The 13,339-nt window shown below is 44.4% G+C and overlaps 1 protein-coding gene across 6 annotated transcripts in view; it reads left to right on the forward strand.

The window, feature by feature from the left end:
* The window catches only part of Dfnb31 (deafness, autosomal recessive 31), a 91,266-nt gene that overhangs the window by 33,974 nt on the left and 43,953 nt on the right, over positions 1–13,339 (forward strand). The window lies entirely within an intron of this gene.

Raw genomic sequence — 13,339 nt, forward strand, 5'->3', positions numbered from 1 at the left:
GGCTGCTGCAAGTCTAACTCCCAGCCGCAAGCTGCAGCACTGTGGCCTCCTGTGGGATGCTGGCCAGCCGGCCCTCCGTGGCTGTGGTCCTGCGAACACTGCTGATGGCTCATGGTGGCCCTGACTTCAGGGCTTAGGAGGGCGCATGGAGAAGGGAGAGGAGAGAAAGCGGGGACAAGGCTGGAGCGGCCTCAGGGCTGGTGCTCAATCTAGGGCAGCCAGCAGGGAGGGGGGTGGCATTATTCTATTTTGAGGAGGGCTGACTATGTGCCCAGCGTTTGACTGACTTCACATGTATGCTACCCTGTGGGGTTGGTGTTGTTACCCTTATTTTCTGGCTGGGGAAACTGAGGTCCAAAGAGGTTAAATCAACTTGTCTGAGGTCACACAGCTGGCTGCTTGCAGAGCAGGAATTGAACCCACGGAGGAGTTCATTCCTTAACTCGAAGTCCTACCTGCTACCCTCCTGACGGGGAGGGCCAGTAACTTGGTAGACAGGCAAAGACTATGCCTTTGAGGACCCTGGACGCGGAACCCAGGTCACCAAAAAAAGTCACAGCATATGTTTGGGCTACATCTGGATGCCAGGATGTAGAGTGGTGATCATGGGCCCAAGTGGCTTTTGAGCCAGGCCCAGGTGGGTATGGGAGTGGGTGGATGGGTACAGGCACTGGAGAGACAGGATTCTGTAGCCTCAGCAGATTTCTTCTGGTCCTTCTTCTGGAGGACACTATGTGATGCCATATGCAGTGTCCTTGGTGACAGTAAATGCACAAACAGTTTCCAGATTTTGTTAGTGGTGAATAAACTGATTGAATCCATTTCTTTTTGTACTGGGAATCGAACTCAGGACCTTGCGCTTGCCAGGCAGGTGCTTATGCCACTGAGCTATATCCCCGGCAGAATCCATTTTAAAGAGAAAGGGAGAGAAGAAGTTGGCAACAGGGGTTACATGTTAGGAGTCAGCCTGAGAGCACTGCACACCTTTCTCTCTCTCCCTGTCCCTCTCTCTCTCTGATATTGATGTGATATTTATTGTCATAGTGTCCTCCTGTCTAGAGCTGCTAAGATATCTCACTAAATGCTTCACACACAATCTCTTATCTAATTTTTGTACCAATATATGAAAAAGGAATGTGCCTGTCTCCATATTACAGGTGACAGATTTAGAAGCAACATTAAGCAACTTGCCCAAGGTCACCCAGCTAAGAAGCGCCAGGGGCAGGATTTGAACTCACACCAGCACACTTAGGTCCATGTTGTTAGCCATCATGGTACACTACCTCCCAGGGATAACACAGGTAATTGCTGTCCGAAGAGGACAGTGAGAGAAACAGAATCTCACAGAACTAAATGGACCTGCCCAAGGTGGAAGCTGGGATTTCAACCCAGGCCTGGTGGAGCCAGGGGTTGCTTTGTATGGAAGACAGGTACACTGAGACCTGCTGCTGACCATGCATGGATATGGGTGTATCATTCCCTGTCCTGGGTTGGACAGTGTTCCTGCTTGGGCTGGGTGGTTGTGGAGGTTTTGTCCTGGGCTTGCACATTTTCCCAGCCTGAGAGGGCCAGAGGGATCAGATACCAGGAACACATTCCACACCTTTACCTGTAGGTCCCCATATTCACTGAGAGGTGCCTGACTGGTAGTGAGCTGGCAGGTCTCTCCAGGTGGAAGAAAGGGAGTGGCCACCCACTGCAGGTGTCCATCCATGGCTGCTCACCCTCCTTTCTTCCCTTGAATCAGCACGTCCACACCCGTGGCTCCTCTGGACCAGGCAGTATGCTCCATGGCTTTTGAACTGGGCAACACTGTCTCTGACCTCCTGGAGCTCGTATCCTAATTACACAAGTTTATTTCATTACAATTGTGATAAATACCAAGATGGCAAATCCCATGGCACAGGTAACAAGATGGTCAGCCTTGGCCTCAGATTCTGGGAAGGTTTCCCAGAGGAAAAGCATAGTAATTGAAAGTTAAAAGAAGAGAACAACACTAGTTATGTGAAAGACAGAAGGAGAATTCCAGGCAGAAAGAACAGCAAGGTGGAGAGAAGGTGCCAGTTGACAAGGCTGGCAAGACAAACAGGACAGGATCTCACAGGGTATGTCATTCCCTTGAGGCTATGAAGCTGTGAAAAAAGATGATCACTCTGTAATCCCAGCACACTAGGAGACTGAGGCAGAAAGATCGCAAGTTCAAGCCCAGCCTGGGCAACTTTGAGACCCTGTCTCAAAATAAAAAAAATTAAAAATGTGCTGAGGGTGTAGCTCAGTGCCAGGCCCTGGGTTCAGTCCTTAGTACCAAAAAAATGATGATGATGATGATGATGGAGCTGTGCAGTTATGAATGTGGAAGGTATATTATTAAGTAGGCAACAGGACTGCAAACCTGGCTATGAGCAGGATCTCATTTGTATTGAACACATATGCAAAAATATGCGTGGAGAAATATCTCCAAGGGACCCACACCAGTGTATCCACAGTGGTTATCTCAAGTGGGTAAGATTACCAGCGATTTTCACTTATTCTTTACATCCATATGCAGTGTCTGAATGGAGCAAGTATGACTTTTATAATCATGGCAACAGCAACAAAAGAAGCGATTTCCATTTTGAAAAGAGGCAAAGGAAAAATACTGCACAGAAGTTTTCCGGCCACTTGAGTGCACCTCTCAGTGGCAGGCACTCGGAGGCTTTATTTGCTCATAAAATGCCCACCTTCAGTAAAGTCCTTTCTGTCTCCAATATCCTCCACAGTAAAGCATTTTATGTCCCTGCGGCTCTGTTCCTCTCCCCTCTGAGGCCTCTCGGCTGTGCCAACACCTGCCCACACTTGCCTGGGCATCCAGCACTGATTAATTCTGTTTATTGCAGTGCACTTTCAGTGGAATTAGGCATATTGAAATGGAATAAAGGGCTTAGCTGTGTGGGTGGCAGAGCCAAGAACAGGCTTTATTTGTAAATAGGGTTCCTTGTGGTTGTGCAGAGTTTTCCTGGGGCGAAAATGCTGCTTTGCGCTGGGCATCCAGCTGTTCAGGCCACTTAGCTGCTTGGGGCCCAGTGTGAGATCCGGGAGGGGGCAGGACGACCCTGCCCCAAGTGGAGGAGCACTTAGGGGGTCAGGCAGGCCCCCGGCACTTACCCAGGGGTGGCTGGTGGAACTTGGAACTTCCCCACCCTCTGGGTAGGGCCTGACGACACCCTCCACCATTTCTCTTTGGATTTTATACCTCTGTACCTGCCCCCCAACTGCAAATCTCACCAAAGAACAGATCATTAAACCTCTTTTGTTCCTTTAAGGACAGCGGAGTTTGGCATTTAAAAATAATCATGAGGATAGCGGTTGCCATTTATTAACCAGTTATTATGAGTCAGACACTGTGCTAAACACTTTAGATATGCTTTTATTTAATCCTCTCAATAGCCCTGTGGTGGGTATTAACTGCATGATTTAATAGATGAGCAACTCAGGCTCAGAGTGGTGTAGTAACTTGCCCAGGATGACATAGGGATCCTCTGAAGGGCATGTGCTTTGTTCTGCCACCTCCTGAGGACCCTAACTTAACCTGAGATCTCTGTTCTGCCACAACCGGAGAAGGACCCTACCTTGACCTGGGATCTCTGTTGCCAAGATAGCCCACTTGTCCAGTCACCACTTGTCGAGTGTCTGGAGCAGGGTCTCAGTGAAGAGGATGCGCTCTGCTGTGCAGAGCTGTCCTGTGTGTGGGAGCCTGGCCTGTGGATCACCTTCACTGGTGGGGCCAGCGAGGCTGGAGCTGTCCACTCTGCACACTGGCTTTTGCCAGGGTCTCTTCTGCCCACCCAGAGTCTGTGGGCTGAGCACTCAGGAAACAGCGGCAGCTGATCTTCATGTGTCATCCTCTGAGACCCTCAGCACAGCTCTGGGAGGCAGCAACCTCCTGGGAGTGTCTACATCTCCATAATGATGCTCTCCCAGCTCACTGCTCCAGGTAGAGGCTGAGTGTTCTCTATGTACTGTGTCCCCCTGCCTGAGATAGCATCTGCACATATGAGGTGTTCAGGAAACAGTGCTTGACCTGAAAGAAGGACTGTGGCCAGGCAGAACTTGAACCAGGGGTCTTTCCTCCCAGGCTTTCATCTTAGACCCTGTGCCCTTGGCATCTTGCTTGGATTTGGGCTAAGGAAGGCTGTGGAGCAACTGCTGTCCCCATTAAAGTCTGCGCATCCTTCACAGGTGCTTGTGGATATTAGAAGTCACTTTTGTTCTGGTTGGAGGGCAGATAGCAGGAACCAGTCTACACTGGCGTTTCTCACACTTCCCCAAGGAATCCTGCTAGAGGGAAAATCCAGGGCTGCTTTCTGTTGGTTCTTAGTGGGGAAAGGGTATGGTGTCTTGATTACTTTTCTCTCATTGCTGAGACAAAATACCCAACACCCACAATCAAAGAAGGAAAGATTTATTTAGCTCACAGTTTGTGGAGGTTTCAGTCCATAATCAGCTTACTCCAAGGCAGGGTGGCATGGCACAGGGCTACAGTTCAAGGCAGCAGAAGACAGCAAAATCATCAAGAGCAGAAGTGGGAGAGCAAGCCTGTTTTCCTCCCTTACATTGTAAGCAGCCTACCCTGCCCACTGCCCCCAGGGCAGGTGTAGCACTCACGCAATCTTCATGCCCTCCTCTTCCACAAATTGAGGGTTTTTACAGAGTAAGGACCCTTGCCCCCTGCTGAATCACTTAGTTACACTTCTAAACTCAGTTTGACACAATGAACAACATCTTAGAGGTATGAACATGTCCTTTACACCCTAGGATGTAGAACTGCTCAGTTACTTAGTTAAGCTTCTAGACTTCCAGTTGACAAAATGTATCAACCATAGCAATCCACCCCTTGTCAACTTGGCAACCAGACACATTTCTTTAAAGCAGTTTCCAGATACAGAGACATTATTCTTACCACTTCACAACTTGAACATTATAACACAGGTTTAACAATCCTTAAGAATCAATATTAACTCTATCAACATGTTAGTTTAGAAACATAACATTTTATGCTTGGCCTCCCAAAAACTCATGCACATCCCTTTATGCAAAAGACATTTAGTCCATCTGTAAGAGTTGCCATAATCCTAACAGTTTTAGCATTGCTGAAAAGTCCAAGTCTCAAGGCTCCTCCTAGATGTAAGGAAAACTCTTTGCTTCAAGCCCCTGTACAAATGAAAAGAAACTTAAACACTTCCAACATTCAATGCACAAGATAAACATTTCATTCCAAAAGTAACAAATAGGGGAATACAAAGGATTGGGACCAAAGCAAGTCCAAAATCCAGCAGGTCAAACATTAAATCCTGTAGTTCCATGTCCAGCATCTGAGGCAATCTGTGGCAAATTATAAGTTCCAAAGGGTTTGGATGGCTCCATCCCTTCAGCACTTCTGGTGGTTACAGCTCCCACAACTTCTGTCTTAGGCCCACTCTGCTTTCTTCTTGCAGCTTTCCTTAGACAATCCATGTTCCTGGATTCTCCAAACTTCTGGGGTCTCTACTGCACCTTTGGCTTCTTACTCACAGCTTCACACACTGCCCTCTCAGGGGCACACTGTCTGGCCTCCCAGACCTTCTGAAATTGAGGTGGAAGCATTTTTAACCCCATAACTCTTGCATTCTGCATGTACCTAAAACCAGTGCCATGTGGATGATGCCAAGGTCTGCTGCCACCTGGAGCAGTAGCCGGGCTTTCCTCTCTCTTGGCTGTGGGTGTCGAGTGCCTGGATTGCTGGGCAATCCGAATCCAATTCTGGGGAACAAATTTTCTACACTGCCACCATTCTGGAACATGGTGCTCTGTGGCTTTCTCCTCAAAGCAATCTTTCACTTTTGCAGTTGTGAGGCTTCAAGAGAGGAGACTTGCTACTTCTTGTGATGCCTTCAGGCCATCTTTTATATTCTGTTCCTTCTCAGTAGTTGAGATCTCCTCAGCTCCATCTTTGCAGTCCATAGCTTTACTGGAGCTTCCTTTCTGGCCAAATCCACAATGTTTTAAATCATCCTGCTGGGCTCTTTGCTCTTGATTCTCAACATAGGTCTGGCTAAAAGCCCTCAACAATAGCCATGCTACTGCCCCAACATTGACTGCCTTGAAATTTCTTCTGCCAGATTAATTAGTCCAACACCCTTAATATCAGTCTCAAGCAAAATCTGTGGACACAAGCAAAATGCAGACAAACTTTTTGCCAAGCCATCATATACATCATCTGGAATCAAGCACCCAATACAGTCTTTCTCCCCAGCAGAAGCCTCTGGAACCTGATCTTTAGCAGCAGAGTTTCTATCAGCATTTTGGTCTTCTGATCTCTGACCAGAATCTCCCATACAGAACAAGTGAAAGCATTCCAGCTCTACTCTTTCAGGTGACAACTGCTAACCTTTCCAAACTCTTCCCACAAGCCATTCCCAAAGGCTTTTGAACCACATGGTCAGGTATAGTTACAACAATGACCCCGCTTCTCTGGCACCAAATTCTGTCTTGGTTACTTTTCTCTCATTGCTGATACAAAATACCCAACACCCAAAATTAAGGAAGGAAAGGTTTATTTAGCTCACAGTTTGTGGACGTTTCAATCCATAATCAGCTGGCTCCAAGGCAGGGAGGCACATGGCACAGGGCAACAAGGCGGCAGAAGACAGCAAAATCAGCAAGAACAAGAGAGAGACAACAAATTCTTTCCTGTAGCTGATTAAGGGGTCATAGCTGGTAGTTAGGATTACCTTCTTCCACTACCCATTCTGTATTCCCTTGTCCTTCAGCAAGCACCTCGGCAGGTCTTGGTTCTTTCCCTGGTGGAGTGAACCATACCTTCATTCCTGAAGGCTCTGGGCCATTTGTCATTGTATCTATATTAGGTTGTTGTAGTTTCCCATTGATTTTAATAACAGGGCATGGTAATACTAAGAGCCACCCTAAGGGATCTCCTGCACTCCATGTATCCTTTCCCCCATTGTGGAGTAGTAGTCCAATTTCCCCTTGATAGTCTGGGTCAATCACCCTTGACAACACTGTGACTCCCTTTTCAGCTTGTTTCCTCAGAGGCATGAAGAGACCAAAATGACCAGGGAGAAGTCTTATCTTCCAGAGGAAAAATCTTGGTAGACCCCAGGGCTGCTTTCTGTTGGTTTCTGGTGGGGAAAGGGTGTGGTTACTACATAATATTTCATTTTGTTTTTAGTTTTTTGAGACAAGGTCTCCCTATGTACTTTAGGCTGAAGTTGAACTCAGTATGTAGCCCAGGCTGGCCTTGAACATGCAGTGATCCTTCTGCTTCAGCCTCCCAAGTGCTGGGATTACAGGCATGCACCACTGTGCCCACCATAATATTTGTTCAATAAAGATTATTTAAATGTGTGTTGCTCTGTCATATTCCCACATCCCTCACTTTAGTAAGTATCAAAAGATGTAGGAAGAGGCACCAGAGGATGTTGAATCTGCTTAGAAATCACTACAATGGTGATTGTGGCTGAGTTGATGGTAGCTGTAATAAAGATGACAAAAATAATGTCTTAATATTCATATAATTCTTGGAGGTTAAAAGAAGTATTTGATAGGGCATAATATGACTGATTTTATGGCAGCTAATAAATTATAGCTGTGATTATGGCTGATTTTTATGGCAGTTCTGACAAAGATGGCCAAAATAATGGCCTAATATTGATGTAGTTCCTGACAGTTAAAAAAAAAAATCTCAGATAATAAGGCACCTTACAACAACTATCTGCCTTTAAATTCTGCGACCTACATGAATAGACCAATTTCTTGAAAGACACAAACTAGTAACACTCAAGAAAGAAAAATAATCAGCACATCCTATCTATATGTCCAAGAAATTGAGTTTACAGTTAAAAACCATAAAAAAATACCCAGAAAACTTGAGCCCAGGTGCTTTTGTGAATGAACTCTATCAAGAAATTAAGGAAGAAATATCATGCAGTGTTTTCCTGAAAATAGAAGATAAGGAAACATTTCCCACCTCATTTTATGAGGCCTGTATATGAGGCCAAGACCGAGCAGACTTAGTACAAGAGATGAAAACTATAGGCCACTGTTCTTCATGAGCATAAATGCAAACATCTTTGATAAAATATTAGCAAAGTAAATCCAACATTCTTAGAAGGGAACGTATACCACCACCAACTGAGTTTATTCCAGGAGGCCAAGGCTGGTTCACCACTTGAAAACCAGTGCAACAAATAAACTAAAAGAGTAAAAAAAACAAAAAACAAAAACACACGTTCAGAAAAAGCACTTTATAACTGTTATCAAACTAGGAATCAAAAGGAACTCCTTTTGATAAAGACATCTACAACAAAACCTGCAGTAACTATATTTCATGGTGAAAAACTAAGTGCTTTCCTCCAAGATTGAAATAAGGCAAAAATATCCTCAGCAGTCCTACTCGGTGTCACACTAGAAGCTGTAGTCAGTGTAACAAGTAAAAAAAAAAAAAAAAAAAAGAAAGAAAACATTGTTTACAGAGAGAGACTGATTTACATAGAAAATTCCAAGAATCTGCAAAAAATCAAAGCAAAACGAAAACAAAAACACTTGGAACTAATAAGTGAGTTTATAAACAAAAACAAAAACAAAAACACTTGGAACTAATAAGGGATACAAAGTCAGTCTCCAAAAAATCAATAATATTTCTGTATGCTAGGAATGAACAAGAGGAATTTAAGTTTAATAAAAACTGTACCATTTACAATAGCACTGAAAAGTACTTAGTTGTAATATCTAACAAAAAGTGCAGTTTTACATGCTGAAAACTTCAAACCCGAAAGGGTCTACCTACATTGGGAGATAGCCTTCAGGGATAGGAAGAGTCAATAATATGAAAATCTCAAGGCTCCCTAATTTGATTTAGACTGATTATAACCCCAATTTTAATTTCAAGAGGCCTTTAAAAGAAGATTTTTATAAAGTTGCTTTTAAGTTTTCCCTGGAAAGTTAAAGAAATGTAGAGGAGCTGAAGTAATTCTGAGATAGATGAACACACTTGGAGGACTCTGATTTAACTTCAAGACTTAGCTTAAAGCTACAGGAAACAAGACAGTGCAGTATTCATAAAAAGAGAAACACACTGATCAGTGGAACAGAGTTAGAGTCCAAAAGTGAACCTCGTGAATCTAACTGATGGTTAGCAAAAGACACAGGTCACTCACTGGAGGAAGTGGATCTTTCAACCAATGGAGCAAATGAACCTCAACCTGACTTCACACTTTGTACGCAAATTAACTCAAGATGAATCCTAGATTTTAGTGTAAAGCATAAAACTAATACTTGTAGAGGAATATATAAGACAAAATTTGCATAACTTTAGGTTGGGCAAAGTGTGGTCCAGAAAAGGAAAACTTGACAAAGTGGACTTTGTTAAATTAGACTTTTGCTTCACCTGAGACACTGTCAATAGAATGAGAAAGTGACTCACAGAATGAAAATAATTTCTAATCACATTTCTAACCAAGGACTTGTACTGAAAACATTCAAAGCATTTGGCAAGTGAGCAAAGGAGCTAGGGAGCTTTTCTTTGGAACCAAAGTGGTAGACATTGAACCTTTGCATTTGTCAGAACCCACAGTTCTGTACCTCAGAGTGAATTTTACTGTGTGTAAGATTTAAGAACTCAACCAGGATGTGGAGCAGGCGGGTGGGAGGAGGAAGATAGAGTACAGATGAATGAAGACAGGAGTCTTCCTGTAGCACTCAGGGCTCCCGTGGCTGCACTGTGAGAAGGTGGAGAAGAAAGGGACTCTGCAAGTCACTGGGAAACATCAACACCCCCGCCACTGGAAGGAACAGATAAGACCTCTACATAAACGCTGTACCTAACTTGGCCTTTTTTTTTTCTCAAAAGGGTATGGATTAGGAATTCTAAATTGATTCCATTTCAAAAAAAAAAATAGTGAGTGTGCTTTCGATCATGATAGCCAGGTTTTAAGGAAAGGAAGAAGATGGAATAAGACCTGAGGTGCTGTTACAGTCAGCTATATCAGTATAGACTCATTTATTTTAAGAAATGCATGCACACAGAGATAAATACAGAGGCATGTGTATGCATGACTTGTCCACAGGTACGGTTCCTTGCTTTGCCCTTTGGGAGAGTCTGGAGGCAGGGACACTGAAATAAGAGCAGGCACGCCTGGCATCCAGATCTTGGTTCCTCAGTATTCTCTCCAAATGAAAAGAACCAGGGCTCTTTGTAGGAGGGGTTGAATCCAGGTCTAGGGCAAGAAAGGTACAAGGTGAGCCTGTAATTTTCTGCACCAGAAAGTACAGACCTGTAAAACAGTAAATAGATAACCATATCCAATGTACCCAGAGCCAGCCTAAATTAGATGCTCCAAGTGACCAAAGAAAATAAGTGTGCATGAGCTTACACTAAAGTAACTACTAAATAGCTAAATAAATAGATAAGTGAGAAAGAAGGGACAACACTTCCTTAAGGAACAGTACCCATTAGTAAGTGGGGATGGAACATGGGACTGGAAATCACCATTGGAACATCAAATGGCAATAGCCAGTGCAATAGATAAGATCCAGGGCCGGGGATATGGCTCAGTGGCACAAGCGCCTGCCTGGCAAGTGCAAGGTCCTGAGTTCGATTCCCAGTACCAAAAAAAACAAAAAACAAACAAACAAAAAAAGATAAGATCCATCAGGAGAGCTAGGACAGCCAGGAAAGCAAACACAAGTTTAAACACAGAAACAAGACTTTGGTGTAGCTTAAAACATCCCTCCTGATATGTTTTGAAAGTCTAAAGGACTAATAAGTTTACAGTGGAAAATCCTGGCAGGCATCCACCTTAGCTGAGTGCAATACATATTTTAAAAATCTGTGGTGCTTTCCAGTTGCAGAAGTAATCCTTGCCAGTTGTAGAGATGAGAAACAATTTACTGGTCCATGTTTGCAAGGAAATGCTTCTTCGTGTTCTGCTGGCCAGCTGGGAATATGAGCAGTCAGTATGTCCTTCCAGATCTGGCCTGCTGTACACAGTGTCTGCAGACCCTTCTTGTTCCATCTGTTCTTCTTTTGTGTGTGTGTGTGTGTGTGTGTGTGTGTGTGTGTGGTTTTTCTCCGGTACCGGGAACCGAACTCACGACCTTGTGCTTGCCAGGCAGGCGCTTTGCCGCTGAGCTAAATCCCCAGCCCCTCCATCTGTTCTTATGAGCCAACTCTCCGCTCCTTAAATGATGGCTTCTGTATTAGGTAGCTTGCTAGTCACTGGGGCAAAATATCTGACACCTACAACTTCATGGAGGAAAGGTTTCATTTAGATACAGGTTTGGGGGATTCAATCCATGGTAGGCTGGCTCTAAAGCAGAGAGCATGGTGAAAGGCCTGGATGGAGGAAAGCTGCTCAACCCATGGCAGCCAGGAAGCAAGAGGAAGGGAAAGAGCCTGACAGGAGAACATACCCTTCCAGGTCTCACCTGACGTGCCCTGCTGCCTATGACCAGGCCTCAACTCCTAACCACACACTCAGCTATGAATGTAGTGCCCCCATGGTTCCAGTTACCTTCCAAAAGCCCATCAGACTGGGGTGGGGATATATTAGATCCAAACCATAACAGCTTTCCTTCTCTGTTCAGACCTGACATCTCTGATTTATAAAATCTGGCTCAGGTGTTGCCGTTTCCTCACAAGCAGGTGGACTTTCTCAAAAGCAAAGGTGCAAGGCTAGGGATGTAGCTCAGGGGTAGATTACTTACCTGGCATGTGCAAGGCTGTAGGTTGTATCCCCAGCATCACAAAAACAAAACAAACAAATAATCCCCACCAAAACAAAAACTATAGTGCACATGTATTTTCATTTTTTTTTTAACCTGCTGCAACATAGGCAGAAGTAAGGACTTTTTGAACAGAAACCCAGTTGCACAACAAATAACACCAAGAATCAGCAAATGGGATCATATCAAATTGAAAAGCTTCTCACAACAAAGAAAACAACCAACAGAGTGAAGAGACAACCTATAGAATGGGAAAATTTTTGCCAGCTATATCTTGGACATAGGACTAATATCTAGAATATATAAAGAAATCAAAACTATTGGACCACCCAAAGTAAAAGACCTGATCAAAAAATGGGCAGCTAAAATAAATAGACCTCTTCTGGAAGAAATATAAATGGCCAATAAATACATGATAAAGCATTCAGCATCTCTGACCAGTAGAGAAACACAAATTAAAACCACACTGAGATTCTACCTTTTTCCAGAAAGAATGACCATCAAGAAATCAAATAATAAGGGCAAGCATGGTGGCACATGCCTGTAATCCCAGCCCTCAGGAGACTAAGGCAGGAGGATTGCTGAAGTTCAAGGCCAGCCTGAACTACAAAGTGAGACTCTGTCTCAAAAAAAAATCCAAAACAACAAAATCAAAAACAGAAAGAAAGAAAGAAAGAAAAAAGAGAAAGAAAACGAAATTAAATAATTACACATGCTGGTGAGGTTATGGGGAAAAATGAAGCTTCTACAATGTTAATGTGTATGTAAACTAGTACAACCACTTCAGAAATCAATATGGAGATTACTTCAATAATTAAAACTTAAAATTCCATTTGACCCAGCTCTTCCGCTCTATGTACCTTCTTGAAAGAGTTGAAGACATCCTATTATAGGAGTACATGCATACCCATGATTATGGCAACACAATCCATAATAGCTAAGTTTGGGAAGAGCTCTATGTCCATCAACAGATGAATGGATAAAGAAAAGGTGGTATTTATTTTTTACTATTGTAATTTAGTGTCTGTAATACCCCCTCTTTGCTGTCAGAGAGAGAATAAAAGATGGGGAGGAGATGCCACAGTGTTCCTAGGCGGGCTGCTCTCTGACCTTCCTGCAGCGGGTGGGCAGAGAGCTGTTTACTTGGGGGAGCATGTCCCTCCCTGGGAACCCCAGCCCTGCTTGTCTTTCTGTCCTTGGTGGAGCACTGCAGGAGTTTAGAGGCAGCTGCTTGCTGTGGCGCAGTGGGCTGTCTCTCCCTGTTTACCCCACAGCCCTGTGCCCCATTCCCTTGGCAGAGCACAGCAGGCGTTTGGGAGGGCATCAGGTGCTGGTGATCCACAGGACAGAGCAAGTGTGACTGTCCCTGGGTTTGTGACTGCTGTCTGCTCCGTGTGGAAAGGAGTGAGGCAGCGGAGATTCCTGGTACTCTCGGTGAGTCCCTGCTGAGAAGGGGTGAGACACTGATATCCACTGAGGGACGATTCCGGGCTGGGCACCCTGCTAAGCACTTTTTATATTCCAGCTTAATGAGTCCCTGAACAATCTCCCAAGCCAACACCATACCATCCTTTGTTGA

Source organism: Chinchilla lanigera, unplaced genomic scaffold (genome assembly GCF_000276665.1).
Source record: "Chinchilla lanigera isolate Chin_1 unplaced genomic scaffold, ChiLan1.0 scaffold00018, whole genome shotgun sequence".
Classification (NCBI taxonomy): domain Eukaryota; kingdom Metazoa; phylum Chordata; class Mammalia; order Rodentia; family Chinchillidae; genus Chinchilla; species Chinchilla lanigera.